This window comes from Lissotriton vulgaris, chromosome 8, assembly GCF_964263255.1.
Source record: "Lissotriton vulgaris chromosome 8, aLisVul1.2, whole genome shotgun sequence".
NCBI lineage: Eukaryota > Metazoa > Chordata > Amphibia > Caudata > Salamandridae > Lissotriton > Lissotriton vulgaris.
The window spans coordinates 155,807,023-155,832,040 of NC_141696.1; the positions used below are offsets into that span (position 1 = coordinate 155,807,023).

At 44.2% G+C, this 25,018-nt stretch overlaps 21 non-coding genes across 21 annotated transcripts; all 21 read right to left on the reverse strand.

Moving 5' to 3' along the window:
- Positions 1-527: 527 nt before the first annotated feature.
- Positions 528-610, reverse strand: TRNAL-AAG (transfer RNA leucine (anticodon AAG)). Its single transcript has one exon. It is a non-coding gene; the product is annotated as a tRNA-Leu (tRNA).
- Positions 611-801: 191 nt separating this feature from the next.
- Positions 802-884, reverse strand: TRNAL-CAG (transfer RNA leucine (anticodon CAG)). The gene has a single exon. It is a non-coding gene; the product is annotated as a tRNA-Leu (tRNA).
- Positions 885-2,623: 1,739 nt separating this feature from the next.
- TRNAL-AAG (transfer RNA leucine (anticodon AAG)) lies at positions 2,624-2,706 on the reverse strand. Its single transcript has one exon. It is a non-coding gene; the product is annotated as a tRNA-Leu (tRNA).
- A 192-nt stretch (positions 2,707-2,898) lies between these two features.
- TRNAL-CAG (transfer RNA leucine (anticodon CAG)) lies at positions 2,899-2,981 on the reverse strand. Its single transcript has one exon. It is a non-coding gene; the product is annotated as a tRNA-Leu (tRNA).
- Positions 2,982-4,720: 1,739 nt separating this feature from the next.
- Positions 4,721-4,803, reverse strand: TRNAL-AAG (transfer RNA leucine (anticodon AAG)). Its single transcript has one exon. It is a non-coding gene; the product is annotated as a tRNA-Leu (tRNA).
- A 191-nt stretch (positions 4,804-4,994) lies between these two features.
- TRNAL-CAG (transfer RNA leucine (anticodon CAG)) lies at positions 4,995-5,077 on the reverse strand. Its single transcript has one exon. It is a non-coding gene; the product is annotated as a tRNA-Leu (tRNA).
- Positions 5,078-5,709: 632 nt separating this feature from the next.
- TRNAL-UAG (transfer RNA leucine (anticodon UAG)) lies at positions 5,710-5,792 on the reverse strand. Its single transcript has one exon. It is a non-coding gene; the product is annotated as a tRNA-Leu (tRNA).
- Positions 5,793-7,805: 2,013 nt separating this feature from the next.
- On the reverse strand, positions 7,806-7,888 carry TRNAL-UAG (transfer RNA leucine (anticodon UAG)). Its single transcript has one exon. It is a non-coding gene; the product is annotated as a tRNA-Leu (tRNA).
- Positions 7,889-8,912: 1,024 nt separating this feature from the next.
- On the reverse strand, positions 8,913-8,995 carry TRNAL-AAG (transfer RNA leucine (anticodon AAG)). Its single transcript has one exon. It is a non-coding gene; the product is annotated as a tRNA-Leu (tRNA).
- A 906-nt stretch (positions 8,996-9,901) lies between these two features.
- On the reverse strand, positions 9,902-9,984 carry TRNAL-UAG (transfer RNA leucine (anticodon UAG)). Its single transcript has one exon. It is a non-coding gene; the product is annotated as a tRNA-Leu (tRNA).
- Positions 9,985-10,999: 1,015 nt separating this feature from the next.
- TRNAL-AAG (transfer RNA leucine (anticodon AAG)) lies at positions 11,000-11,082 on the reverse strand. The gene has a single exon. It is a non-coding gene; the product is annotated as a tRNA-Leu (tRNA).
- A 192-nt stretch (positions 11,083-11,274) lies between these two features.
- Positions 11,275-11,357, reverse strand: TRNAL-CAG (transfer RNA leucine (anticodon CAG)). Its single transcript has one exon. It is a non-coding gene; the product is annotated as a tRNA-Leu (tRNA).
- A 5,003-nt stretch (positions 11,358-16,360) lies between these two features.
- Positions 16,361-16,443, reverse strand: TRNAL-CAG (transfer RNA leucine (anticodon CAG)). The gene has a single exon. It is a non-coding gene; the product is annotated as a tRNA-Leu (tRNA).
- Positions 16,444-18,170: 1,727 nt separating this feature from the next.
- Positions 18,171-18,253, reverse strand: TRNAL-AAG (transfer RNA leucine (anticodon AAG)). Its single transcript has one exon. It is a non-coding gene; the product is annotated as a tRNA-Leu (tRNA).
- Positions 18,254-18,444: 191 nt separating this feature from the next.
- Positions 18,445-18,527, reverse strand: TRNAL-CAG (transfer RNA leucine (anticodon CAG)). The gene has a single exon. It is a non-coding gene; the product is annotated as a tRNA-Leu (tRNA).
- A 2,013-nt stretch (positions 18,528-20,540) lies between these two features.
- Positions 20,541-20,623, reverse strand: TRNAL-CAG (transfer RNA leucine (anticodon CAG)). Its single transcript has one exon. It is a non-coding gene; the product is annotated as a tRNA-Leu (tRNA).
- Positions 20,624-22,362: 1,739 nt separating this feature from the next.
- Positions 22,363-22,445, reverse strand: TRNAL-AAG (transfer RNA leucine (anticodon AAG)). The gene has a single exon. It is a non-coding gene; the product is annotated as a tRNA-Leu (tRNA).
- A 191-nt stretch (positions 22,446-22,636) lies between these two features.
- On the reverse strand, positions 22,637-22,719 carry TRNAL-CAG (transfer RNA leucine (anticodon CAG)). Its single transcript has one exon. It is a non-coding gene; the product is annotated as a tRNA-Leu (tRNA).
- A 632-nt stretch (positions 22,720-23,351) lies between these two features.
- Positions 23,352-23,434, reverse strand: TRNAL-UAG (transfer RNA leucine (anticodon UAG)). The gene has a single exon. It is a non-coding gene; the product is annotated as a tRNA-Leu (tRNA).
- Positions 23,435-24,458: 1,024 nt separating this feature from the next.
- On the reverse strand, positions 24,459-24,541 carry TRNAL-AAG (transfer RNA leucine (anticodon AAG)). Its single transcript has one exon. It is a non-coding gene; the product is annotated as a tRNA-Leu (tRNA).
- Positions 24,542-24,732: 191 nt separating this feature from the next.
- On the reverse strand, positions 24,733-24,815 carry TRNAL-CAG (transfer RNA leucine (anticodon CAG)). Its single transcript has one exon. It is a non-coding gene; the product is annotated as a tRNA-Leu (tRNA).
- Between the last annotated feature and the right edge of the window lie 203 nt (positions 24,816-25,018).

The following is a 25,018-nucleotide window of genomic DNA, read 5'->3' on the forward strand; positions in this document are numbered from 1 at the left end:
CCAACGTTGCATAGATGGTACGTTTGTGGTCGGTTTGGGATGGGTGGGAGGTCAAAAGCAGGGAAAAGTATGTCGCCTTCACTTCTAGTCTCCTCTTCTAGGCCTACCTGCCGTTCACTCACTCTGTCTTTGTTTCATTCTCTCCTTCCTCAACACCCCTTCTCACTCACTCGCTCTATCACTTGTGCTCTTTCCCCTTGCTCTGCATTTCATAGTGGAAACATCTCTTGAATGGAGCATTAGAAAATGAGGTTACATAAAATTAACAATCTACTTATTGGAAACCAAAAATATCACAAGACTGAATGTAACCCATTTCATTAATAAAAGGGACTTTTTAAGCACCCCCCAAAAAACACATAAAACACCACGAGTGCTAGAAGAATATTATACGAGCTTGAAGACAGAATTGGGCAAATTAATTTGCAGTTGAAACTGAAGTTTGTTACTTATTCAGATATTATATGCACTGCCAATTTTTAGCTGAGATTCTAAAAGAACTCAGAGACAAAATGGACTTAAAGTTTTGTCAGAAGTGGGATTCGAACCCACGCCTCCAGGAGAGACTGCGGCCTTAACGCATCGCCTTAGACCACTCGGCCATCCTGACCACATTTACTTGATCATCTACAGAGAGGGAAAGATATTGTGAACCAAAAAAAGCACACATCTTAGGTCATGAGTGGCTAGAGCAAGAAAAAAACTCACTGCACTTTTCCAAGTAGACAACCATATAAGCCCATGTGAGGGAAATGATCAGATTTTTTCTCTCTCAAGAAAAAAGTAGAGTAAACACACAATTGTCAGAAGTGGGATTTGAACCCACGCCTCCAGAAAAGACTGCGACCTGAACGCAGCGCCTTAGACCACTCGGCCATCCTGACTTGCATTTGTGGAACCTTCCACAGGCCAGACAGCCATGCAAGTGGGGTACCGAAAAGGCATGCCCTCAATTTATTTATCCTATTATAAGTACTTCCAACAGATCTTTGAACAATCCATAGAGAGCAGTACCTATGAAGAACTCTTTAGACCTTTAAGGCAAACAAAGAGAAAGTGCTATTAACCAGCCACTTGAAAGGCCCAAAGCTGCTTTGAAATTGAGTCAACAGCCACCTCTTGGCTAGCTAAAGCAAATTCAACAAGGAATTTCAATGTCACAACATAGGGTGGAATACGCAAATCTAAGCAGCCCCTGATCACAGCCCTGAGGAAATTGCCGTAAGTGTGCTGGAGTCCAACTGTCTACCAGATGCTAGGCATTCTTCCCTATTTGCATGGCCTGTCTGGCCAGGGCATACAAGAGCATGACTCTTCCAGATGAGCTCTTACATGGGTCCTATGCTCATATAGTAAGGACTGCACTTTGTCAGCAAGACTTTATACAACCGAAATATATGAGAAACCCCAGCTCTCTTGACTAGATGAGGACGGAATCACATCCTAGGTGAAGTCCAACAGATGCAACTTCCATCAGATGTTAACCTGAAAAAGGAGATTACATCTCCAAAAGTCATGTCAGTAGTGGGATTCGAACCCACACCTCCAGAGGAGACTGCGGCCTAAACACAGCGCCTTAGACCACTCGGCCATCCTGACAGCGCAGAGTCTTAAGAAATGTATAAAAGTCACTCAGAAATTTCTGCCTCCATGCAAGCCTGAAATAATTTAAACCTTCAAACACAAGGTGCAACTTTATGCACAGGACAATAAACACAGAAGATCACATGTGAAAGCATTTCATTTCACAGGTGTACAATTTTTATGCTTTTAGAAAACCTCATACCTCTCACCAGCTATTTAGGGTCCTGTATCCTACTCACAAAATTACCTTGCCTGCGACCTCTCTCTCTACACAAACAACTACTGCACAGGAAGTAGGAAGGCAGAAGGTGGGGCATATTATGCAAATGTATGCTGTCATTGTGCCTTGCAGATTCATGCAGGATTTCTAGATCCTTGCTTGATACAAGAGAGCAGACCTTGTTTCAGATCAACTGTCCCTAGCAGGGAACGTCTGAGCACATGCAGTCTTTTGCTCTCTAGCCCCTGGCCTGGGACTTACCCTCACTGGCTGAGACGTGAATTTCTGCATACCAACGTTGCATAGATGGTACGTTTGTGGTCAGTTTGGGATGGGTGGGAGGTCAAAAGCAGGGAAAACTATGTCGCCTTCACTTCTAGTCTCCTCTTCTAGGCCTACCTGCTGTTCACTCACTCTGTCTTTGTTTCATTCTCTCCTTCCTCAACACCCCTTCTCACTCACTCGCTCTATCACTTGTGCTCTTTCCCCTTGCTCTGCATTTCATAGTGGAAACATCTCTTGAATGGAGCATTAGAAAATGAGGTTACATAAAATTAACAATCTACTTATTGGAAACCAAAAATATCACAAGACTGAATGTAACCCATTTCATTAATAAAAGGGACTTTTTAAGCACCCCCCAAAAAACACATAAAACACCACGAGTGCTAGAAGAATATTATACGAGCTTGAAGACAGAATTGGGCAAATTAATTTGCAGTTGAAACTGAAGTTTGTTACTTATTCAGATATTATATGCACTGCCAATTTTTAGCTGAGATTCTAAAAGAACTCAGAGACAAAATGGACTTAAAGTTTTGTCAGAAGTGGGATTCGAACCCACGCCTCCAGGAGAGACTGCGGCCTTAACGCAGCGCCTTAGACCACTCGGCCATCCTGACCACATTTGCTTGATCATCTACAGAGAGGGAAAGATATTGTGAACCAAAAAAAGCACACATCTTAGGTCATGAGTGGCTAGAGCAAGAAAAAAACTCACTGCACTTTTCCAAGTAGACAACCATATAAGCCCATGTGAGGGAAATGATCAGATTTTTTTCTCTCTCAAGAAAAAAGTAGAGTAAACACACAATTGTCAGAAGTGGGATTTGAACCCACGCCTCCAGAAGAGACTGCGACCTGAACGCAGCGCCTTAGACCACTCGGCCATCCTGACTTGCATTTGTGGAACCTTCCACAGGCCAGACAGCCATGCAAGTGGGGTACCGAAAAGGCATGCCCTCAATTTATTTATCCTATTATAAGTACTTCCAACAGATCTTTGAACAATCCATAGAGAGCAGTACCTATGAAGAACTCTTTAGACCTTTAAGGCGTACAAAGAGAAAGTGCTATTAACCAGCCACTTGAAAGGCCCAAAGCTGCTTTGAAATTGAGTCAACAGCCACCTCTTGGCTAGCTAAAGCAAATTCAACAAGGAATTTCAATGTCACAACATAGGGTGGAATACGCAAATCTAAGCAGCCCCTGATCACAGCCCTGAGGAAATTGCCGTAAGTGTGCTGGAGTCCAACTGTCTACCAGATGCTAGGCATTCTTCCATATTTGCATGGCCTGTCTGGCCAGGGCATACAAGAGCATGACTCTTCCAGATGAGCTCTTACATGGGTCCTATGCTCATATAGTAAGGACTGCACTTTGTCAGCAAGACTTTATACAACCGAAATATATGAGAAACCCCAGCTCTCTTGACTAGATGAGGACGGAATCACATCCCAGGTGAAGACCAACAGATGCAGCTTCCATCAGATGTTAACCTGAAAAAGGAGATTACATCTCCAAAAGTCATGTCAGAAGTGGGATTCGAACCCACGCCTCCAGAGGAGACTGCAGACTAAACACAGCGCCTTAGACCACTCGGCCATCCTGACAGTGCAGAGTCTTAAGAAATGTATAAAAGTCACTCAGAAATTTCTGCCTCCATGCAAGCCTGAAATAATTTAAACCTTCAAACACAAGGTGCAACTTTATGCACAGGACAATAAACACAGAAGATCACATGTGAAAGCATTTCATTTCACAGGTGTACAATTTTTATGCTTTTATAATACCTCATACCTCTCACCAGCTATTTAGGGTCCTGTATCCTACTCACAAAATTACCTTGCCTGCGACCTCTCTCTCTACACAAACAACTACTGCACAGGAAGTAGGAAGGCAGAAGGTGGGGCATATTATGCAAATGTATGCTGTCATTGTGCCTTGCAGATTCATGCAGGATTTCTAGATCCTTGCTGGATACAAGAGAGCAGACCTTGTTTCAGATCAACTGTCCCTAGCAGGGAACGTCTGAGCACATGCAGTCTTTTGCTCTCTAGCCCCTGGCCTGGGACTTACCCTCACTGGCTGAGGCGTGAATTTCTGCATACCAACGTTGCATAGATGTTACGTTTGTGGTCGGTTTGGGATGGGTGGGAGGTCAAAAGCAGGGAAAAGTATGTCGCCTTCACTTCTAGTCTCCTCTTCTAGGCCTACCTGCCGTTCACTCACTCTGTCTTTGTTTCATTCTCTCCTTCCTCAACACCCCTTCTCACTCACTCGCTCTATCACTTGTGCTCTTTCCCCTTGCTCTGCATTTCATAGTGGAAACATCTCTTGAATGGAGCATTAGAAAATGAGGTTACATACAATTAACAATCTACTTATTGGAAACCAAAAATATCACAAGACTGAAAGTAACCCATTTCATTAATAAAAGGGACTTTTTAAGCACCCCCCAAAAAACACATAAAACACCACGAGTGCTAGAAGAATATTATACGAGCTTGAAGACAGAATTGGGCAAATTAATTTGCAGTTGAAACTGAAGTTTGTTACTTATTCAGATATTATATGCACTGCCAATTTTTAGCTGAGATTCTAAAAGAACTCAGAGACAAAATGGACTTAAAGTTTTGTCAGAAGTGGGATTCGAACCCACGCCTCCAGGAGAGACTGCGGACTTAACGCAGCGCCTTAGACCACTCGGCCATCCTGACCACATTTGCTTGATCATCTACAGAGAAGGAAAGATATTGTGAACCAAAAAAAGCACACATCTTAGGTCATGAGTGGCTAGAGCAAGAAAAAAACTCACTGCACTTTTCCAAGTAGACAACCATATAAGCCCATGTGAGGGAAATGATCTGATTTTTTCTCTCCCAAGAAAAAAGTAGAGTAAACACACAATTGTCAGAAGTGGGATTTGAACCCACGCCTCCAGAAGAGACTGCGACCTGAACGCAGCGCCTTAGACCACTCGGCCATCCTGACTTGCATTTGTGGAACCTTCCACAGGCCAGACAGCCATGCAAGTGGGGTACCGAAAAGGCATGCCCTCAATTTATTTATCCTATTATAAGTATTTCTAACAGATCTTTGAACAATCCATAGAGAGCAGTACCTATGAAGAACTCTTTAGACCTTTAAGGCGTACAAAGAGAAAGTGCTATTAACCAGCCACTTGAAAGGCCCAAAGCTGCTTTGAAATTGAGTCAACAGCCACCTCTTGGCTAGCTAAAGCAAATTCAACAAGGAATTTCAATGTCACAACATAGGGTGGAATACGCAAATCTAAGCAGCCCCTGATCACAGCCCTGAGGAAATTGCCGTAAGTGTGCTGGAGTCCAACTGTCTACCAGATGCTAGGCATTCTTCCATATTTGCATGGCCTGTCTGGCCAGGGCATACAAGAGCATGACTCTTCCAGATGAGCTCTTACATGGGTCCTATGCTCATATAGTAAGGACTGCACTTTGTCAGCAAGACTTTATACAACCGAAATATATGAGAAACCCCAGCTCTCTTGACTAGATGAGGACGGAATCACATCCCAGGTGAAGACCAACAGATGCAACTTCCATCAGATGTTAACCTGAAAAAGGAGATTACATCTCCAAAAGTCATGTCAGAAGTGGGATTCGAACCCACGCCTCCAGAGGAGACTGCGGCCTAAATACAGCGCCTTAGACCACTCGGCCATCCTGACAGTGCAGAGTCTTAAGAAATGTATAAAAGTCACTCAGAAATTTCTGCCTCCATGCAAGCCTGAAATAATTTAAACCTTCAAACACAAGGTGCAACTTTATGCACAGGACAATAAACACAGAAGATCACATGTGAAAGCATTTCATTTCACAGGTGTACAATTTTTATGCTTTTAGAATACCTCATACCTCTCACTAGCTATTTAGGGTCCTGTATCCTACTCACAAAATTACCTTGCCTGCGACCTCTCTCTCTACACAAACAACTACTGCACAGGAAGTAGGAAGGCAGAAGGTGGGGCATATTATGCAAATGTATGCTGTCATTGTGCCTTGCAGATTCATGCAGGATTTCTAGATCCTTGCTGGATACAAGAGAGCAGACCTTGTTTCAGATCAACTGTCCCTAGCAGGGAACGTCTGAGCACATGCAGTCTTTTGCTCTCTAGCCCCTGGCCTGGGACTTACCCTCACTGGCTGAGGCGTGAATTTCTGCATACCAACGTTGCATAGATGGTACGTTTGTGGTCGGTTTGGGATGGGTGGGAGGTCAAAAGCAGGGAAAAGTATGTCGCCTTCACTTCTAGTCTCCTCTTCTAGGCCAACCTGCCGTTCACTCACTCTGTCTTTGTTTCATTCTCTCCTTCCTCAACACCCCTTCTCACTCACTCGCTCTATCACTTGTGCTCTTTCCCCTTGCTCTGCATTTCATAGTGGAAACATCTCTTGAATGGAGCATTAGAAAATGAGGTTACATAAAATTAACAATCTACTTATTGGAAACCAAAAATATCACAAGACTGAATGTAACCCATTTCATTAATAAAAGGGACTTTTTAAGCACCCCCCAAAAAACACATAAAACACGACGAGTGCTAGAAGAATATTATACGAGCTTGAAGACAGAATTGGGCAAATTAATTTGCAGTTGAAACTGAAGTTTGTTACTTATTCAGATATTATATGCACTGCCAATTTTTAGCTGAGATTCTAAAAGAACTCAGAGACAAAATGGACTTAAAGTTTTGTCAGAAGTGGGATTCGAACACACGCCTCCAGGAGAGACTGCGGCCTTAACGCAGCACCTTAGACCACTCGGCCATCCTGACCACATTTGCTTGATCATCTACAGAGAGGGAAAGATATTGTGAACCAAAAAAAGCACACAACTTAGGTCATGAGTGGCTAGAGCAAGAAAAAAACTCACTGCACTTTTCCAAGTAGACATCCATATAAGCCCATGTGAGGGAAATGATCTGATTTTTTCTCTCCCAAGAAAAAAGTAGAGTAAACACACAATTGTCAGAAGTGGGATTTGAACCCACGCCTCCAGAAGAGACTGCGACCTGAACGCAGCGCATTAGACCACTCGGCCATCCTGACTTGCATTTGTGGAACCTTCCACAGGCCAGACAGCCATGCAAGTGGGGTACCGAAAAGGCATGCCCTCAATTTATTTATCCTATTATAAGTACTTCCAACAGATCTTTGAACAATCCATAGAGAGCAGTACCTATGAAGAACTCTTTAGACCTTTAAGGCGTACAAAGATAAAGTGCTATTAACCAGCCACTTGAAAGGCCCAAAGCTGCTTTGAAATTGAGTCAACAGCCACCTCTTGGCTAGCTAAAGCAAATTCAACAAGGAATTTCAATGTCACAACATAGGGTGGAATACGCAAATCTAAGCAGCCCCTGATCACAGCCCTGAGGAAATTGCCGTAAGTGTGCTGGAGTCCAACTGTCTACCAGATGCTAGGCATTCTTCCATATTTGCATGGCCTGTCTGGCCAGGGCATACAAGAGCATGACTCTTCCAGATGAGCTCTTACATGGGTCCTATGCTCATATAGTAAGGACTGCACTTTGTCAGCAAGACTTTATACAACCGAAATATATGAGAAACCCCAGCTCTCTTGACTAGATGAGGACGGAATCACATCCCAGGTGAAGACCAACAGATGCAACTTCCATCAGATGTTAACCTGAAAAAGGAGATTACATCTCCAAAAGTCATGTCAGAAGTGGGATTCGAACCCACGCCTCCAGAGGAGACTGCGGCCTAAACACAGCGCCTTAGACCACTCGGCCATCCTGACAGTGCAGAGTCTTAAGAAATGTATAAAAGTCACTCAGAAATTTCTGCCTCCATGCAAGCCTGAAATAATTTAAACCTTCAAACACAAGGTGCAACTTTATGCACAGGACAATAAACACAGAAGATCACATGTGAAAGCATTTCATTTCACAGGTGTACAATTTTTATGCTTTTAAAATACCTCATACCTTTCACCAGCTATTTAGGGTCCTGTATCCTACTCACAAAATTACCTTGCCTGCGACCTCTCTCTCTACACAAACAACTACTGCACAGGAAGTAGGAAGGCAGAAGGTGGGGCATATTATGCAAATGTATGCTGTCATTGTGCCTTACAGATTCATGCAGGATTTCTAGATCCTTGCTGGATACAAGAGAGCAGACCTTGTTTCAGATCAACTGTCCCTAGCAGGGAACGTCTGAGCACATGCAGTCTTTTGCTCTCTAGCCCCTGGCCTGGGACTTACCCTCACTGGCTGAGGCGTGAATTTCTGCATACCAACGTTGCATAGATGGTACGTTTGTGGTCGGTTTGGGATGGGTGGGAGGTCAAAAGCAGGGAAAAGTATGTCGCCTTCACTTCTAGTCTCCTCTTCTAGGCCTACCTGCCGTTCACTCACTCTGTCTTTGTTTCATTCTCTCCTTCCTCAACACCCCTTCTCACTCACTCGCTCTATCACTTGTGCTCTTTCCCCTTGCTCTGCATTTCATAGTGGAAACATCTCTTGAATGGAGCATTAGAAAATGAGGTTACATAAAATTAACAATCTACTTATTGGAAACCAAAAATATCACAAGACTGAATGTAACCCATTTCATTAATAAAAGGGACTTTTTAAGCACCCCCCAAAAAACACATAAAACACCACGAGTGCTAGAAGAATATTATACGAGCTTGAAGACAGAATTGGGCAAATTAATTTGCAGTTGAAACTGAAGTTTGTTACTTATTCAGATATTATATGCACTGCCAATTTTTAGCTGAGATTCTAAAAGAACTCAGAGACAAAATGGACTTAAAGTTTTGTCAGAAGTGGGATTCGAACCCACGCCTCCAGGAGAGACTGCGGCCTTAACGCAGTGCCTTAGACCACTCGGCCATCCTGACCACATTTGCTTGATCATCTACAGAGAGGGAAAGATATTGTGAACCAAAAAAAGCACACAACTTAGGTCATGAGTGGCTAGAGCAAGAAAAAAACTCACTGCACTTTTCCAAGTAGACAACCATATAAGCCCATGTGAGGGAAATGATCTGATTTTTTCTCTCCCAAGAAAAAAGTAGAGTAAACACACAATTGTCAGAAGTGGGATTTGAACTCACGCCTCCAGAAGAGACTGCGACCTGAACGCAGCGCCTTAGACCACTCGGCCATCCTGACTTGCATTTGTGAAACCTTCCACAGGCCAGACAGCCATGCAAGTGGGGTACCGAAAAGGCATGCCCTCAATTTATTTATCCTATTATAAGTACTTCCAACAGATCTTTGAACAATCCATAGAGAGCAGTACCTATGAAGAACTCTTTAGACCTTTAAGGCGTACAAAGAGAAAGTGCTATTAACCAGCCACTTGAAAGGCCCAAAGCTGCTTTGAAATTGAGTCAACAGCCACCTCTTGGCTAGCTAAAGCAAATTCAACAAGGAATTTCAATGTCACAACATAGGGTGGAATACGCAAATCTAAGCAGCCCCTGATCACAGCCCTGAGGAAATTGCCGTAAGTGTGCTGGAGTCCAACTGTCTACCAGATGCTAGGCATTCTTCCATATTTGCATGGCCTGTCTGGCCAGGGCATACAAGAGCATGACTCTTCCAGATGAGCTCTTACATGGGTCCTATGCTCATATAGTAAGGACTGCACTTTGTCAGCAAGACTTTATACAACCGAAATATATGAGAAACCCCAGCTCTCTTGACTAGATGAGGACGGAATCACATCCCAGGTGAAGACCAACAGATGCAACTTCCATCAGATGTTAACCTGAAAAAGGAGATTACATCTCCAAAAGTCATGTCAGAAGTGGGATTCGAACCCACGCCTCCAGAGGAGACTGCGGCCTAAACACAGCGCCTTAGACCACTCGGCCATCCTGACAGTGCAGAGTCTTAAGAAATGTATAAAAGTCACTCAGAAATTTCTGCCTCCATGCAAGCCTGAAATAATTTAAACCTTCAAACACAAGGTGCAACTTTATGCACAGGACAATAAACACAGAAGATCACATGTGAAAGCATTTCATTTCACAGGTGTACAATTTTTATGCATTTAGAATACCTCATACCTCTCACCAGCTATTTAGGGTCCTGTATCCTACTCACAAAATTACCTTGCCTGCGACCTCTCTCTCTACACAAACAACTACTGCACAGGAAGTAGGAAGGCAGAAGGTGGGGCATATTATGCAAATGTATGCTGTCATTGTGCCTTGCAGATTCATGCAGGATTTATAGATCCTTGCTGGATACAAGAGAGCAGACCTTGTTTCAGATCAACTGTCCCTAGCAGGGAACGTCTGAGCACATGCAGTCTTTTGCTCTCTAGCCCCTGGCCTGGGACTTACCCTCACTGGCTGAGGCGTGAATTTCTGCATACCAACGTTGCATAGATGGTACGTTTGTGGTCGGTTTGGGATGGGTGGGAGGTCAAAAGCAGGGAAAAGTATGTCGCCTTCACTTCTAGTCTCCTCTTCTAGGCCTACCTGCCGTTCACTCACTCTGTCTTTGTTTCATTCTCTCCTTCCTCAACACCCCTTCTCACTCACTCGCTCTATCACTTGTGCTCTTTCCCCTTGCTCTGCATTTCATAGTGGAAACATCTCTTGAATGGAGCATTAGAAAATGAGGTTACATAAAATTAACAATCTACTTATTGGAAACCAAAAATATCACAAGACTGAATGTAACCCATTTCATTAATAAAAGGGACTTTTTAAGCACCCCCCATAAAACACCACGAGTGCTAGAAGAATATTATACGAGCTTGAAGACAGAATTGGGCAAATTAATTTGCAGTTGAAACTGAAGTTTGTTACTTATTCAGATATTATATGCACTGCCAATTTTTAGCTGAGATTCTAAAAGAACTCAGAGACAAAATGGACTTAAAGTTTTGTCAGAAGTGGGATTCGAACCCACGCCTCCAGGAGAGACTGCGGCCTTAACGCAGCGCCTTAGACCACTCGGCCATCCTGACCACATTTGCTTGATCATCTACAGAGAGGGAAAGATATTGTGAACCAAAAAAAGCACTCATCTTAGGTCATGAGAGGCTAGAGCAAGAAAAAAACTCACTGCACTTTTCCAAGTAGACAACCATATAAGCCCATGTGAGGGAAATGATCAGATTTTTTTCTCTCTCAAGAAAAAAGTAGAGTAAACACACAATTGTCAGAAGTGGGATTTGAACCCACGCCTCCAGAAGAGACTGCGACCTGAACGCAGCGCCTTAGACCACTCGGCCATCCTGACTTGCATTTGTGGTACCTTCCACAGGCCAGACAGCCATGCAAGTGGGGTACCGAAAAGGCATGCCCTCAATTTATTTATCCTATTATAAGTACTTCCAACAGATCTTTGAACAATCCATAGAGAGCAGTACCTATGAAGAACTCTTTAGACCTTTAAGGCGTACAAAGAGAAAGTGCTATTAACCAGCCACTTGAAAGGCCCAAAGCTGCTTTGAAATTGAGTCAACAGCCACCTCTTGGCTAGCTAAAGCAAATTCAACAAGGAATTTCAATGTCACAACATAGGGTGGAATACGCAAATCTAAGCAGCCCCTGATCACAGCCCTGAGGAAATTGCCGTAAGTGTGCTGGAGTCCAACTGTCTATCAGATGCTAGGCATTCTTCCATATTTGCATGGCCTGTCTGGCCAGGGCATACAAGAGCATGACTCTTCCAGATGAGCTCTTACATGGGTCCTATGCTCATATAGTAAGGACTGCACTTTGTCAGCAAGACTTTATACAACCGAAATATATGAGAAACCCCAGCTCTCTTGACTAGATGAGGACGGAATCACATCCCAGGTGAAGACCAACAGATGCAACTTCCATCAGATGTTAACCTGAAAAAGGAGATTACATCTCCAAAAGTGGGATTCGAACCCACGCCTCCAGAGGAGACTGCGGCCTAAACACAGCGCCTTAGACCACTCAGCCATCCTGACAGTGCAGAGTCTTAAGAAATGTATAAAAGTCACTCAGAAATTTCTGCCTCCATGCAAGCCTGAAATAATTTAAACCTTCAAACACAAGGTGCAACTTTATGCACAGGACAATAAACACAGAAGATCACATGTGAAAGCATTTCATTTCACAGGTGTACAATTTTTATGCTTTTAAAATACCTCATACCTCTCACCAGCTATTTAGGGTCCTGTATCCTACTCACAAAATTACCTTGCCTGCGACCTCTCTCTCTACACAAACAACTACTGCACAGGAAGTAGGAAGGCAGAAGGTGGGGCATATTATGCAAATGTATGCTGTCATTGTGCCTTGCAGATTCATGCAGGATTTCTAGATCCTTGCTGGATACAAGAGAGCAGACCTTGTTTCAGATCAAGGAGGAGTGTCTCCTCAGGAGACACTCCTCTATCTGTTACTACCAGCTCTCTCAATTCTTTGAATTGTGGCCTGCTGAATGTGAGATCGTTATGCAGGCATCATACAGAAATATCACTACTCATCGAACAACATGAGTTAGACGTCCTATTTATGACCGAAACATGGACGAGGACAGATAGTAGCATAGAATTGGGACAAGCCTGCCCCCCAGGGTATAAGATCAGGCACAACCCTCGGGTTGGGGCCAGAGGAGGAGGGGTAGGATTGATTTATAGAGACTCATTGGACTTCTCCCTGTTAGAGATCCATCAAATTAAGGACTATGAACTTATGGGTTTTTCTATGAAGGGACAGAGTGGGGTACTGCTAACTGGTCTTCTGTGCTATAGACCGCCGGCTGGCGGCACAGCGGCAGTGTCAGATCTTACTGATCTAATCTATGATCTTTCATGCTCCCATGCCAGATTAATGGTACTGGGGGATTTCAACTTATGGCCAGATGGACCCACAGACTCAGCCTTTACTTATCTTACACAGGCTTGTAGTAGTATCAACCTAGAACAGCTGGTTCTATCTAAGACTCATCGGATGGGTCATGTTTTGGATTTGGTATTTGCCGATGCCGGGCAGGTGAAGGTTGGCAGCATTCTCCCGCAGTGTTGGACGGACCATGCCCTTGTCCTTTTTTCGGTGGCTCTCCCGACGGGCTGCTCCAAAACTAGTACGGGAACGACTCGGATAGGGAGGCAATGGTCTAGACTTCTGAGAGGTACTACCCTTCCAAAACTGCTTGGTGAGGGTTTTCAGCTGGCAGGTGATGTGGATGAAAGTCTGAGTGCACTCACCCAGCAAATTAAGACCACCTTGGATAGTCTAGCTCCGCTAAGGAAAACACGTGACAGAACTAAAACTGCCATGCCATGGTTCTCGAAGGAACTCTTACATCTTAAACAACAGTGCAAACAGGCGGAGCGGAGATGGAGGAGATATTATCTGTCATCGGATAAAACCCTCTTCAAACAGGAACTAGCAACATATAAAGCGCAGATTAAGCTTGCTAAAGCGAGGTATTTGGAGGAAACTTTATTGTCAGCCTCAAACAAAGCACAAACTTTGTTCAAAATTGTCAACGAGCTGTCACGACCAGCCTGTGCTACTACCGCTATCCCAGCCTCTCAGCTATTATGTGACTCCTTGGCTAAGGCCTTTGAGGATAAGATCACGACCATCTTGAGCAACCTAAATCCTATGACACCTGAGGCTGCTCCTACTCCTTCATTGGAGTTGGAGGCTGGGAAAGTCAGGCTGGAAAGCTTCCCGCTCCCATCCTTTGCGGAGTTTGGTGCCTTAGCAGATAGTGTTTCCTCTGGGTCCCCTCTGGATGTAATCCCACACAAAATCTGGAAAGCTTTTCGAGAAGAGTTATACTCTCCTCTCCACGCAATCTGTTGCCAATCTCTGAGCTCGGCCCAGGTCCCGGAAAGCTGGAAATTAGCAGTGGTTTCCCCTTTACTGAAAAAAGATTCACTGGATCCCCTCTGTCCCGCCAATTACAGACCGATATCGTTACTTCCCTTTCCGATCAAGATCTTGGAAAAACTGGTCACAAGACACCTGTCCAGTTTCTTGGAAGGTAACCAGTGTCTGGACGCGGCGCAGTTTGGTTTCAGACCAGCGCATGGAACCGAAACAGCATTGGTGACTGTCTTGAGCGACCTCCGTTCGCGTGCCGACCATGGACGAGCAGCCTTTCTAGTGCTGCTCGACATGTCGGCAGCGTTCGATACGGTCAGCCACGCCATCCTGATCAGGAGATTGGAGGAGGTGGGGGTGACGGGCACCGCCCGGGATTGGCTGGTTTCATACCTGGCCAATAGACACCAGGTGGTTGCCCTCCCCCCCTATAAATCCACCGTAAAGAGGGTTGGTCAGGGAGTACCCCAGGGCTCGGCCATCAGCCCCATCCTCTTTAATCTTTACCTCCGCCCCCTGATCAAGTTAATAAAAACATTTGGCATCTCAGTCACCAACTACGCTGATGACACCCAGCTCATCTTCTCCCTTGAAGGGGAGAATGCGGTGTCTTTGGAGACCTTTCACCATTGCATGGTCACCACGGCAACATGGCTGAGCAACAACTCGCTGCAATTTAACAGCACTAAGACAGAGGTGTTACACTGCTCAGTGGACCGGGTCCCTCGATCTTTGCCACAGGACTTTTGGCCTTCTTCCTTTCAGGGCACGGCGGCAGTAGCAACCTCGGTTCGGAATCTAGGTGTGACAATGGAACCAAGTCTTCAACTGGACGGTTTCATTGATAAAACAGTATCCACCTGCATGGGCCTTTTGCGCTCTCTCAGGAAGATTCTTCCTTTGCTCCCTGCCAATGCCAGACCAGAAGTAGTGCGCAGCATTATCCTTAGCAGACTGGATTACTGCAATGCACTACTTCTGGGGGCACCTGCCACGGCGATAGGTAAGTTGCAAAGAGTGCAGAACTTTGCGGCTAAGTTAGCACTCTCCCGACGCCGCTTTGATTCCTCCTCCGCAGCTCTCAGAGATTTACACTGGCTTCCTATCCTTCAACGGATTGAATTTAAGGCGCTCTGTTTGGTTTTTCGGGCCCTACATGATTCGGGACCGTTGCCCCTGCGGGAGATGTTCACATGGTACATCCCCGCTAGAGCTCTCCGGTCCGCCTCCGCCTATTTGGCGGTTGTTCCCAAATTCCAGAGAAAGCGAATGGGTGGCCGTTCTTTTGGTTTCACGGCAGCCAAATTGTGGAACGACTTGCCACTATCGCTTAGATGTGTGGGAGACCTCCTTTCTTTTAAAAAACTTTTAAAAACTCATTTATTCCCCAGGCTAGGATAATTCCTCTCTGATCCCTCTCTTGATTGTGCTTCAGGACCTGTTAGATCTCAGCGCCAGGATGCCCGTTGGGTGACAGCAAGCGCTTTACAAGTGTGTTATACATACATACATACATACATACATCAACTGTCCCTAGCAGGGAACGTCTGAGCACATGCAGTCTTTTGCTCTCTAGCCCCTGGCCTGGGACTTACCCTCACTGGCTGAGGCGTGAATTTCTGCATACCAACGTTGCATAGATGGTACGTTTGTGGTCGGTTTGGGATGGGTGGGAGGTCAAAAGCATGGAAAAGTATGTCGCCTTCACTTCTAGTCTCCTCTTCTAGGCCTACCTGCCGTTCACTCACTCTGTCTTTGTTTCATTCTCTCCTTCCTCAACACCCCTTCTCACTCACTCGCTCTATCACTTGTGCTCTTTCCCCTTGCTCTGCATTTCATAGTGGAAACATCTCTTGAATGGAGCATTAGAAAATGAGGTTACATAAAATTAGCAATCTACTTATTGGAAACCAAAAATATCACAAGACTGAATGTAACCCATTTCATTAATAAAAGGGACTTTTTAAGCACCCCCCAAAAAACACATAAAACACCACGAGTGCTAGAAGAATATTATACGAGCTTGAAGACAGAATTGGGCAAATTAATTTGCAGTTGAAACTGAAGTTTGTTACTTATTCAGATATTATATGCACTGCCAATTTTTAGCTGAGATTCTAAAAGAACTCAGAGACAAAATGGACTTAAAGTTTTGTCAGAAGTGGGATTCGAACCCACGCCTCCAGGAGAGACTGCGGCCTTAACGCAGCCCCTTAGAACACTCGGCCATCCTGACCACATTTGCTTGATCATCTACAGAGAGGGAAAGATATTGTGAACCAAAAAAAGCACACAACTTAGGTCATGAGTGGCTAGAGCAAGAAAAAAACTCACTGCACTTTTCCAAGTAGACAACCATATAAGCCCATGTGAGGGAAATGATCTGATTTTTTCTCTCCCAAGAAAAAAGTAGAGTAAACACACAATTGTCAGAAGTGGGATTTGAACCCACGCCTCCAGAAGAGACTGCGACCTGAACGCAGCGCCTTAGACCACTAGGCCATCCTGACTTGCATTTGTGGAACCTTCCACAGGCCAGACAGCCATGCAAGTGGGGTACCGAAAAGGCATGCCCTCAATTTATTTATCCTATTATAAGTACTTCCAACAGATCTTTGAACAATCCATAGAGAGCAGTACCTATGAAGAACTCTTTAGACCTTTAAGGCGTACAAAGAGAAAGTGCTATTAACCAGCCACTTGAAAGGCCCAAAGCTGCTTTGAAATTGAGTCAACAGCCACCTCTTGGCTAGCTAAAGCAAATTCAACAAGGAATTTCAATGTCACAACATAGGGTGGAATACGCAAATCTAAGCAGCCCCTGATCACAGCCCTGAGGAAATTGCCGTAAGTGTGCTGGAGTCCAACTGTCTACCAGATGCTAGGCATTCTTCCATATTTGCATGGCCTGTCTGGCCAGGGCATACAAGAGCATGACTCTTCCAGATGAGCTCTTACATGGGTCCTATGCTCATATAGTAAGGACTGCACTTTGTCAGCAAGACATTATACAACCGAAATATATGAGAAACCCCAGCTCTCTTGACTAGATGAGGACGGAATCACATCCCAGGTGAAGACCAACAGATGCAACTTCCATCAGATGTTAACCTGAAAAAGGAGATTACATCTCCAAAAGTGGGATTCGAACCCACGCCTCCAGAGTAGACTGCGGCCTAAACACAGCGCCTTAGACCACTCAGCCATCCTGACAGTGCAGAGTCTTAAGAAATGTATAAAAGTCACTCAGAAATTTCTGCCTCCATGCAAGCCTGAAATAATTTAAACCTTCAAACACAAGGTGCAACTTTATGCACAGGACAATAAACACAGAAGATCACATGTGAAAGCATTTCATTTCACAGGTGTACAATTTTTATGCTTTTAAAATACCTCATACCTCTCACCAGCTATTTAGGGTCCTGTATCCTACTCACAAAATTACCTTGCCTGCGACCTCTCTCTCTACACAAACAACTACTGCACAGGAAGTAGGAAGGCAGAAGGTGGGGCATATTATGCAAATGTATGCTGTCATTGTGCCTTGCAGATTCATGCAGGATTTCTAGATCCTTGCTGGATACAAGAGAGCAGACCTTGTTTCAGATCAACTGTCCCTAGCAGGGAACGTCTGAGCACATGCAGTCTTTTGCTCTCTAGCCCCTGGCCTGGGACTTACCCTCACTGGCTGAGGCGTGAATTTCTGCATACCAACGTTGCATAGATGGTACGTTTGTGGTCGGTTTGGGATGGGTGGGAGGTCAAAAGCATGGAAAAGTATGTCGCCTTCACTTCTAGTCTCCTCTTCTAGGCCTACCTGCCGTTCACTCACTCTGTCTTTGTTTCATTCTCTCCTTCCTCAACACCCCTTCTCACTCACTCGCTCTATCACTTGTGCTCTTTCCCCTTGCTCTGCATTTCATAGTGGAAACATCTCTTGAATGGAGCATTAGAAAATGAGGTTACATAAAATTAGCAATCTACTTATTGGAAACCAAAAATATCACAAGACTGAATGTAACCCATTTCATTAATAAAAGGGACTTTTTAAGCCCCCCCCAAAAAACACATAAAACACCACGAGTGCTAGAAGAATATTATACGAGCTTGAAGACAGAATTGGGCAAATTAATTTGCAGTTGAAACTGAAGTTTGTTACTTATTCAGATATTACATGCACTGCCAATTTTTAGCTGAGATTCTAAAAGAACTCAGAGACAAAATGGACTTAAAGTTTTGTCAGAAGTGGGATTCGAACCCACGCCTCCAGGAGAGACTGCGGCCTTAACGCAGCGCCTTAGACCACTCGGCCATCCTGACCACATTTGCTTGATCATCTACAGAGAGGGAAAGATATTGTGAACCAAAAAAAGCACACATCTTAGGTCATGAGTGGCTAGAGCAAGAAAAAAACTCACTGCACTTTTCCAAGTAGACAACCATATAAGCCCATGTGAGGGAAATGATCAGATTTTTTCTCTCTCAAGAAAAAAGTAGAGTAAACACACAATTGTCAGAAGTGGGATTTGAACCCACGCCTCCAGAGGAGACTGCGACCTGAACACAGCGCCTTAGACCACTCGGCCATCCTGACTTGCATTTGTGGAACCTTCCACAGGCCAGACAGCCATGCAAGTGGGGTACCGAAAAGGCATGCCCTCAATTTATTTATCCTATTATAAGTACTTCCAACAGATCTTTGAACAATCCATAGAGAGCAGTACCTATGAAGAACTCTTTAGACCTTTAAGGCGTACAAAGAGAAAGTGCTATTAACCAGCCACTTGAAAGGCCCAAAGCTGCTTTGAAATTGAGTCAACAGCCACCTCTTGGCTAGCTAAAGCAAATTCAACAAGGAATTTCAATGTCACAACATAGGGTGGAATACGCAAATCTAAGCAGCCCCTGATCACAGCCCTGAGGAAATTGCCGTAAGTGTGCTGGAGTCCAACTGTCTACCAGATGCTAGGCATTCTTCCATATTTGCATGGCCTGTCTGGCCAGGGCATACAAGAGCATGACTCTTCCAGATGAGCTCTTACATGGGTCCTATGCTCATATAGTAAGGACTGCACTTTGTCAGCAAGACTTTATACAACCGAAATATATGAGAAACCCCAGCTCTCTTGACTAGATGAGGACGGAATCACATCCCAGGTGAAGACCAACAGATGCAACTTCCATCAGATGTTAACCTGAAAAAGGAGATTACATCTCCAAAAGTCATGTCAGAAGTGGGATTCGAACCCACGCCTCCAGAGGAGACTGCAGACTAAACACAGCGCCTTAGACCACTCGGCCATCCTGACAGTGCAGAGTCTTAAGAAATGTATAAAAGTCACTCAGAAATTTCTGCCTCCATGCAAGCCTGAAATAATTTAAACCTTCAAACACAAGGTGCAACTTTATGCACAGGACAATAAACACAGAAGATCACATGTGAAAGCATTTCATTTCACAGGTGTACAATTTTTATGCTTTTAGAATACCTCATACCTCTCACCAGCTATTTAGGGTCCTGTATCCTACTCACAAAATTACCTTGCCTGCGACCTCTCTCTCTACACAAACAACTACTGCACAGGAAGTAGGAAGGCAGAAGGTGGGGCATATTATGCAAATGTATGCTGTCATTGTGCCTTGCAGATTCATGCAGGATTTCTAGATCCTTGCTGGATACAAGAGAGCAGACCTTGTTTCAGATCAACTGTCCCTAGCAGAGAACGTCTGAGCACATGCAGTCTTTTGCTCTCTAGCCCCTGGCCTGGGACTTACCCTCACTGGCTGAGGCGTGAATTTCTGCATACCAACGTTGCATAGATGGTACGTTTGTGGTCGGTTTGGGATGGGTGGGAGGTCAAAAGCAGGGAAAAGTATGTCGCCTTCACTTCTAGTCTCCTCTTCTAGGCCTACCTGCCGTTCACTTACTCTGTCTTTGTTTCATTCTCTCCTTCCTCAACACCCCTTCTCACTCACTCGCTCTATCACTTGTGCTCTTTCCCCTTGCTCTGCATTTCATAGTGGAAACATCTCTTGAATGGAGCATTAGAAAATGAGGTTACATAAAATTAACAATCTACTTATTGGAAACCAAAAATATCACAAGACTGAATGTAACCCATTTCATTAATAAAAGGGACTTTTTAAGCACCCCCCAAAAAACACATAAAACACCACGAGTGCTAGAAGAATATTATACGAGCTTGAAGACAGAATTGGGCAAATTAATTTGCAGTTGAAACTGAAGTTTGTTACTTATTCAGATATTATATGCACTGCCAATTTTTAGCTGAGATTCTAAAAGAACTCAGAGACAAAATGGACTTAAAGTTTTGTCAGAAGTGGGATTCGAACCCACGCCTCCAGGAGAGACTGCGGCCTTAACGCAGCCCCTTAGAACACTCGGCCATCCTGACCACATTTGCTTGATCATCTACAGAGAGGGAAAGATATTGTGAACCAAAAAAAGCACACAACTTAGGTCATGAGTGGCTAGAGCAAGAAAAAAACTCACTGCACTTTTCCAAGTAGACAACCATATAAGCCCGTGTGAGGGAAATGATCTGATTTTTTCTCTCCCAAGAAAAAAGTAGAGTAAACACACAATTGTCAGAAGTGGGATTTGAACCCACGCCTCCAGAAGAGACTGCGACCTGAACGCAGCGCCTTAGACCACTAGGCCATCCTGACTTGCATTTGTGGAACCTTCCACAGGCCAGACAGCCATGCAAGTGGGGTACCGAAAAGGCATGCCCTCAATTTATTTATCCTATTATAAGTACTTCCAACAGATCTTTGAACAATCCATAGAGAGCAGTACCTATGAAGAACTCTTTAGACCTTTAAGGCGTACAAAGAGAAAGTGCTATTAACCAGCCACTTGAAAGGCCCAAAGCTGCTTTGAAATTGAGTCAACAGCCACCTCTTGGCTAGCTAAAGCAAATTCAACAAGGAATTTCAATGTCACAACATAGGGTGGAATACGCAAATCTAAGCAGCCCCTGATCACAGCCCTGAGGAAATTGCCGTAAGTGCGCTGGAGTCCAACTGTCTACCAGATGCTAGGCATTCTTCCATATTTGCATGGCCTGTCTGGCCAGGGCATACAAGAGCATGACTCTTCCAGATGAGCTCTTACATGGGTCCTATGCTCATATAGTAAGGACTGCACTTTGTCAGCAAGACTTTATACAACCGAAATATATGAGAAACCCCAGCTCTCTTGACTAGATGAGGACGGAATCACATCCCAGGTGAAGACCAACAGATGCAACTTCCATCAGATGTTAACCTGAAAAAGGAGATTACATCTCCAAAAGTCATGTCAGAAGTGGGATTCGAACCCACACCTCCAGAGGATACTGCGGCCTAAACACAGCGCCTTAGACCACTCGGCCATCCTGACAGTGCAGAGTCTTAAGAAATGTATAAAAGTCACTCAGAAATTTCTGCCTCCATGCAAGCCTGAAATAATTTAAACCTTCAAACACAAGGTGCAACTTTATGCACAGGACAATAAACACAGAAGATCACATGTGAAAGCATTTCATTTCACAGGTGTACAATTTTTATGCTTTTAAAATACCTCATACCTCTCACCAGCTATTTAGGGTCCTGTATCCTACTCACAAAATTACCTTGCCTGTGACCTCTCTCTCTACACAAACAACTACTGCACAGGAAGTAGGAAGGCAGAAGGTGGGGCATATTATGCAAATGTATGCTGTCATTGTGCCTTGCAGATTCATGCAGGATTTCTAGATCCTTGCTGGATACAAGAGAGCAGACCTTGTTTCAGATCAACTGTCCCTAGCAGGGAACGTCTGAGCACATGCAGTCTTTTGCTCTCTAGCCCCTGGCCTGGGACTTACCCTCACTGGCTGAGGCGTGAATTTCTGCATACCAACGTTGCATAGATGGTACGTTTGTGGTCGGTTTGGGATGGGTGGGAGGTCAAAAGCAGGGAAAAGTATGTCGCCTTCACTTCTAGTCTCCTCTTCTAGGCCTACCTGCCGTTCACTCACTCTGTCTTTGTTTCATTCTCTCCTTCCTCAACACCCCTTCTCACTCACTCGCTCTATCACTTGTGCTCTTTCCCCTTGCTCTGCATTTCATAGTGGAAACATCTCTTGAATGGAGCATTAGAAAATGAGGTTACATAAAATTAACAATCTACTTATTGGAAACCAAAAATATCACAAGACTGAATGTAACCCATATCATTAATAAAAGGGACTTTTTAAGCACCCCCCAAAAAACACATAAAACACCACGAGTGCTAGAAGAATATTATACGAGCTTGAAGACAGAATTGGGCAAATTAATTTGCAGTTGAAACTGAAGTTTGTTACTTATTCAGATATTATATGCACTGCCAATTTTTAGCTGAGATTCTAAAAGAACTCAGAGACAAAATAGACTTAAAGTTTTGTCAGAAGTGGGATTCGAACCCACGCCTCCAGGAGAGACTGCGGCCTTAACGCAGCGCCTTAGACCACTCGGCCATCCTGACCACATTTGCTTGATCATCTACAGAGAGGGAAAGATATTGTGAACCAAAAAAAGCACACATCTTAGGTCATGAGTGGCTAGAGCAAGAAAAAAACTCACTGCACTTTTCCAAGTAGACAACCATATAAGCCCATGTGAGGGAAATGATCAGATTTTTTCTCTCTCAAGAAAAAAGTAGAGTAAACACACAATTGTCAGAAGTGGGATTTGAACCCACGCCTCCAGAAGAGACTGCGACCTGAACGCAGCGCCTTAGACCACTCGGCCATCCTGACTTGCATTTGTGGAACCTTCCACAGGCCAGACAGCCATGCAAGTGGGGTACCGAAAAGGCATGCCCTCAATTTATTTATCCTATTATAAGTACTTCCAACAGATCTTTGAACAATCCATAGAGAGCAGTACCTATGAAGAACTCTTTAGACCTTTAAGGCGTACAAAGAGAAAGTGCTATTAACCAGCCACTTGAACGGAACAAAGCTGCTTTGAAATTGAGTCAACAGCCACCTCTTGGCTAGCTAAAGCAAATTCAACAAGGAATTTCAATGTCACAACATAAGGTGAAATACGCAAATCTAAGCAGCCCCTGATCACAGCCCTGAGGAAATTGCCGTAAGTGTGCTGGAGTCCAACTGTCTACCAGATGCTAGGCATTCTTCCATATTTGCATGGCCTGTCTGGCCAGGGCATACAAGAGCATGACTCTTCCAGATGAGCTCTTACATGGGTCCTATGCTCATATAGTAAGGACTGCACTTTGTCAGCAAGACTTTATACAACCGAAATATATGAGAAACCCCAGCTCTCTTGACTAGATGAGGACGGAATCACATCCCAGGTGAAGACCAACAGATGCAACTTCCATCAGATGTTAACCTGAAAAAGGAGATTACATCTCCAAAAGTCATGTCAGAAGTGGGATTCGAACCCACGCCTCCAGAGGAGACTGCGGCCTAAACACAGCGCCTTAGACCACTCGGCCATCCTGACAGTGCAGAGTCTTAAGAAATGTATAAAAGTCACTCAGAAATTTCTGCCTCCATGCAAGCCTGAAATAATTTAAACCTTCAAACACAAGGTGCAACTTTATGCACAGGACAATAAACACAGTAGATCACATGTGAAAGCATTTCATTTCACAGGTGTACAATTTTTATGCTTTTAGAATACCTCATACCTCTCACTAGCTATTTAGGGTCCTGTATCCTACTCACAAAATTACCTTGCCTGCGACCTCTCTCTCTACACAAACAACTACTGCACAGGAAGTAGGAAGGCAGAAGGTGGGGCATATTATGCAAATGTATGCTGTCATTGTGCCTTGCAGATTCATGCAGGATTTTTAGATCCTTGCTGGATACAAGAGAGCAGACCTTGTTTCAGATCAACTGTCCCTAGCAGGGAACGTCTGAGCACATGCAGTCTTTTGCTCTCTAGCCCCTGGCCTGGGACTTACCCTCACTGGCTGAGGCGTGAATTTCTGCATACCAACGTTGCATAGATGGTACGTTTGTGGTCGGTTTGGGATGGGTGGGAGGTCAAAAGCATGGAAAAGTATGTCGCCTTCACTTCTAGTCTCCTCTTCTAGGCCTACCTGCCGTTCACTCACTCTGTCTTTGTTTCATTCTCTCCTTCCTCAACACCCCTTCTCACTCACTCGCTCTATCACTTGTGCTCTTTCCCCTTGCTCTGCATTTCATAGTGGAAACATCTCTTGAATGGAGCATTAGAAAATGAGGTTACATAAAATTAACAATCTACTTATTGGAAACCAAAAATATCACAAGACTGAATGTAACCCATTTCATTAATAAAAGGGACTTTTTAAGCACCCCCCAAAAAACACATAAAACACCACGAGTGCTAGAAGAATATTATACGAGCTTGAAGACAGAATTGGGCAAATTAATTTGCAGTTGAAACTGAAGTTTGTTACTTATTCAGATATTATATGCACTGCCAATTTTTAGCTGAGATTCTAAAAGAACTCAGAGACAAAATGGACTTAAAGTTTTGTCAGAAGTGGGATTCGAACCCACGCCTCCAGGAGAGACTGCGGACTTAACGCAGCGCCTTAGACCACTCGGCCATCCTGACCACATTTGCTTGATCATCTACAGAGAGGGAAAGATATTGTGAACCAAAAAAAGCACACATCTTAGGTCATGAGTGGCTAGAGCAAGAAAAAAACTCACTGCACTTTTCCAAGTAGACAACCATATAAGCCCATGTGAGGGAAATGATCTGATTTTTTCTCTCCCAAGAAAAAAGTAGAGTAAACACACAATTGTCAGAAGTGGGATTTGAACCCACGCCTCCAGAAGAGACTGCGACCTGAACGCAGCGCCTTAGACCACTCGGCCATCCTGACTTGCATTTGTGGAACCTTCCACAGGCCAGACAGCCATGCAAGTGGGGTACCGAAAAGGCATGCCCTCAATTTATTTATCCTATTATAAGTATTTCTAACAGATCTTTGAACAATCCATAGAGAGCAGTACCTATGAAGAACTCTTTAGACCTTTAAGGCGTACAAAGAGAAAGTGCTATTAACCAGCTACTTGAAAGGCCCAA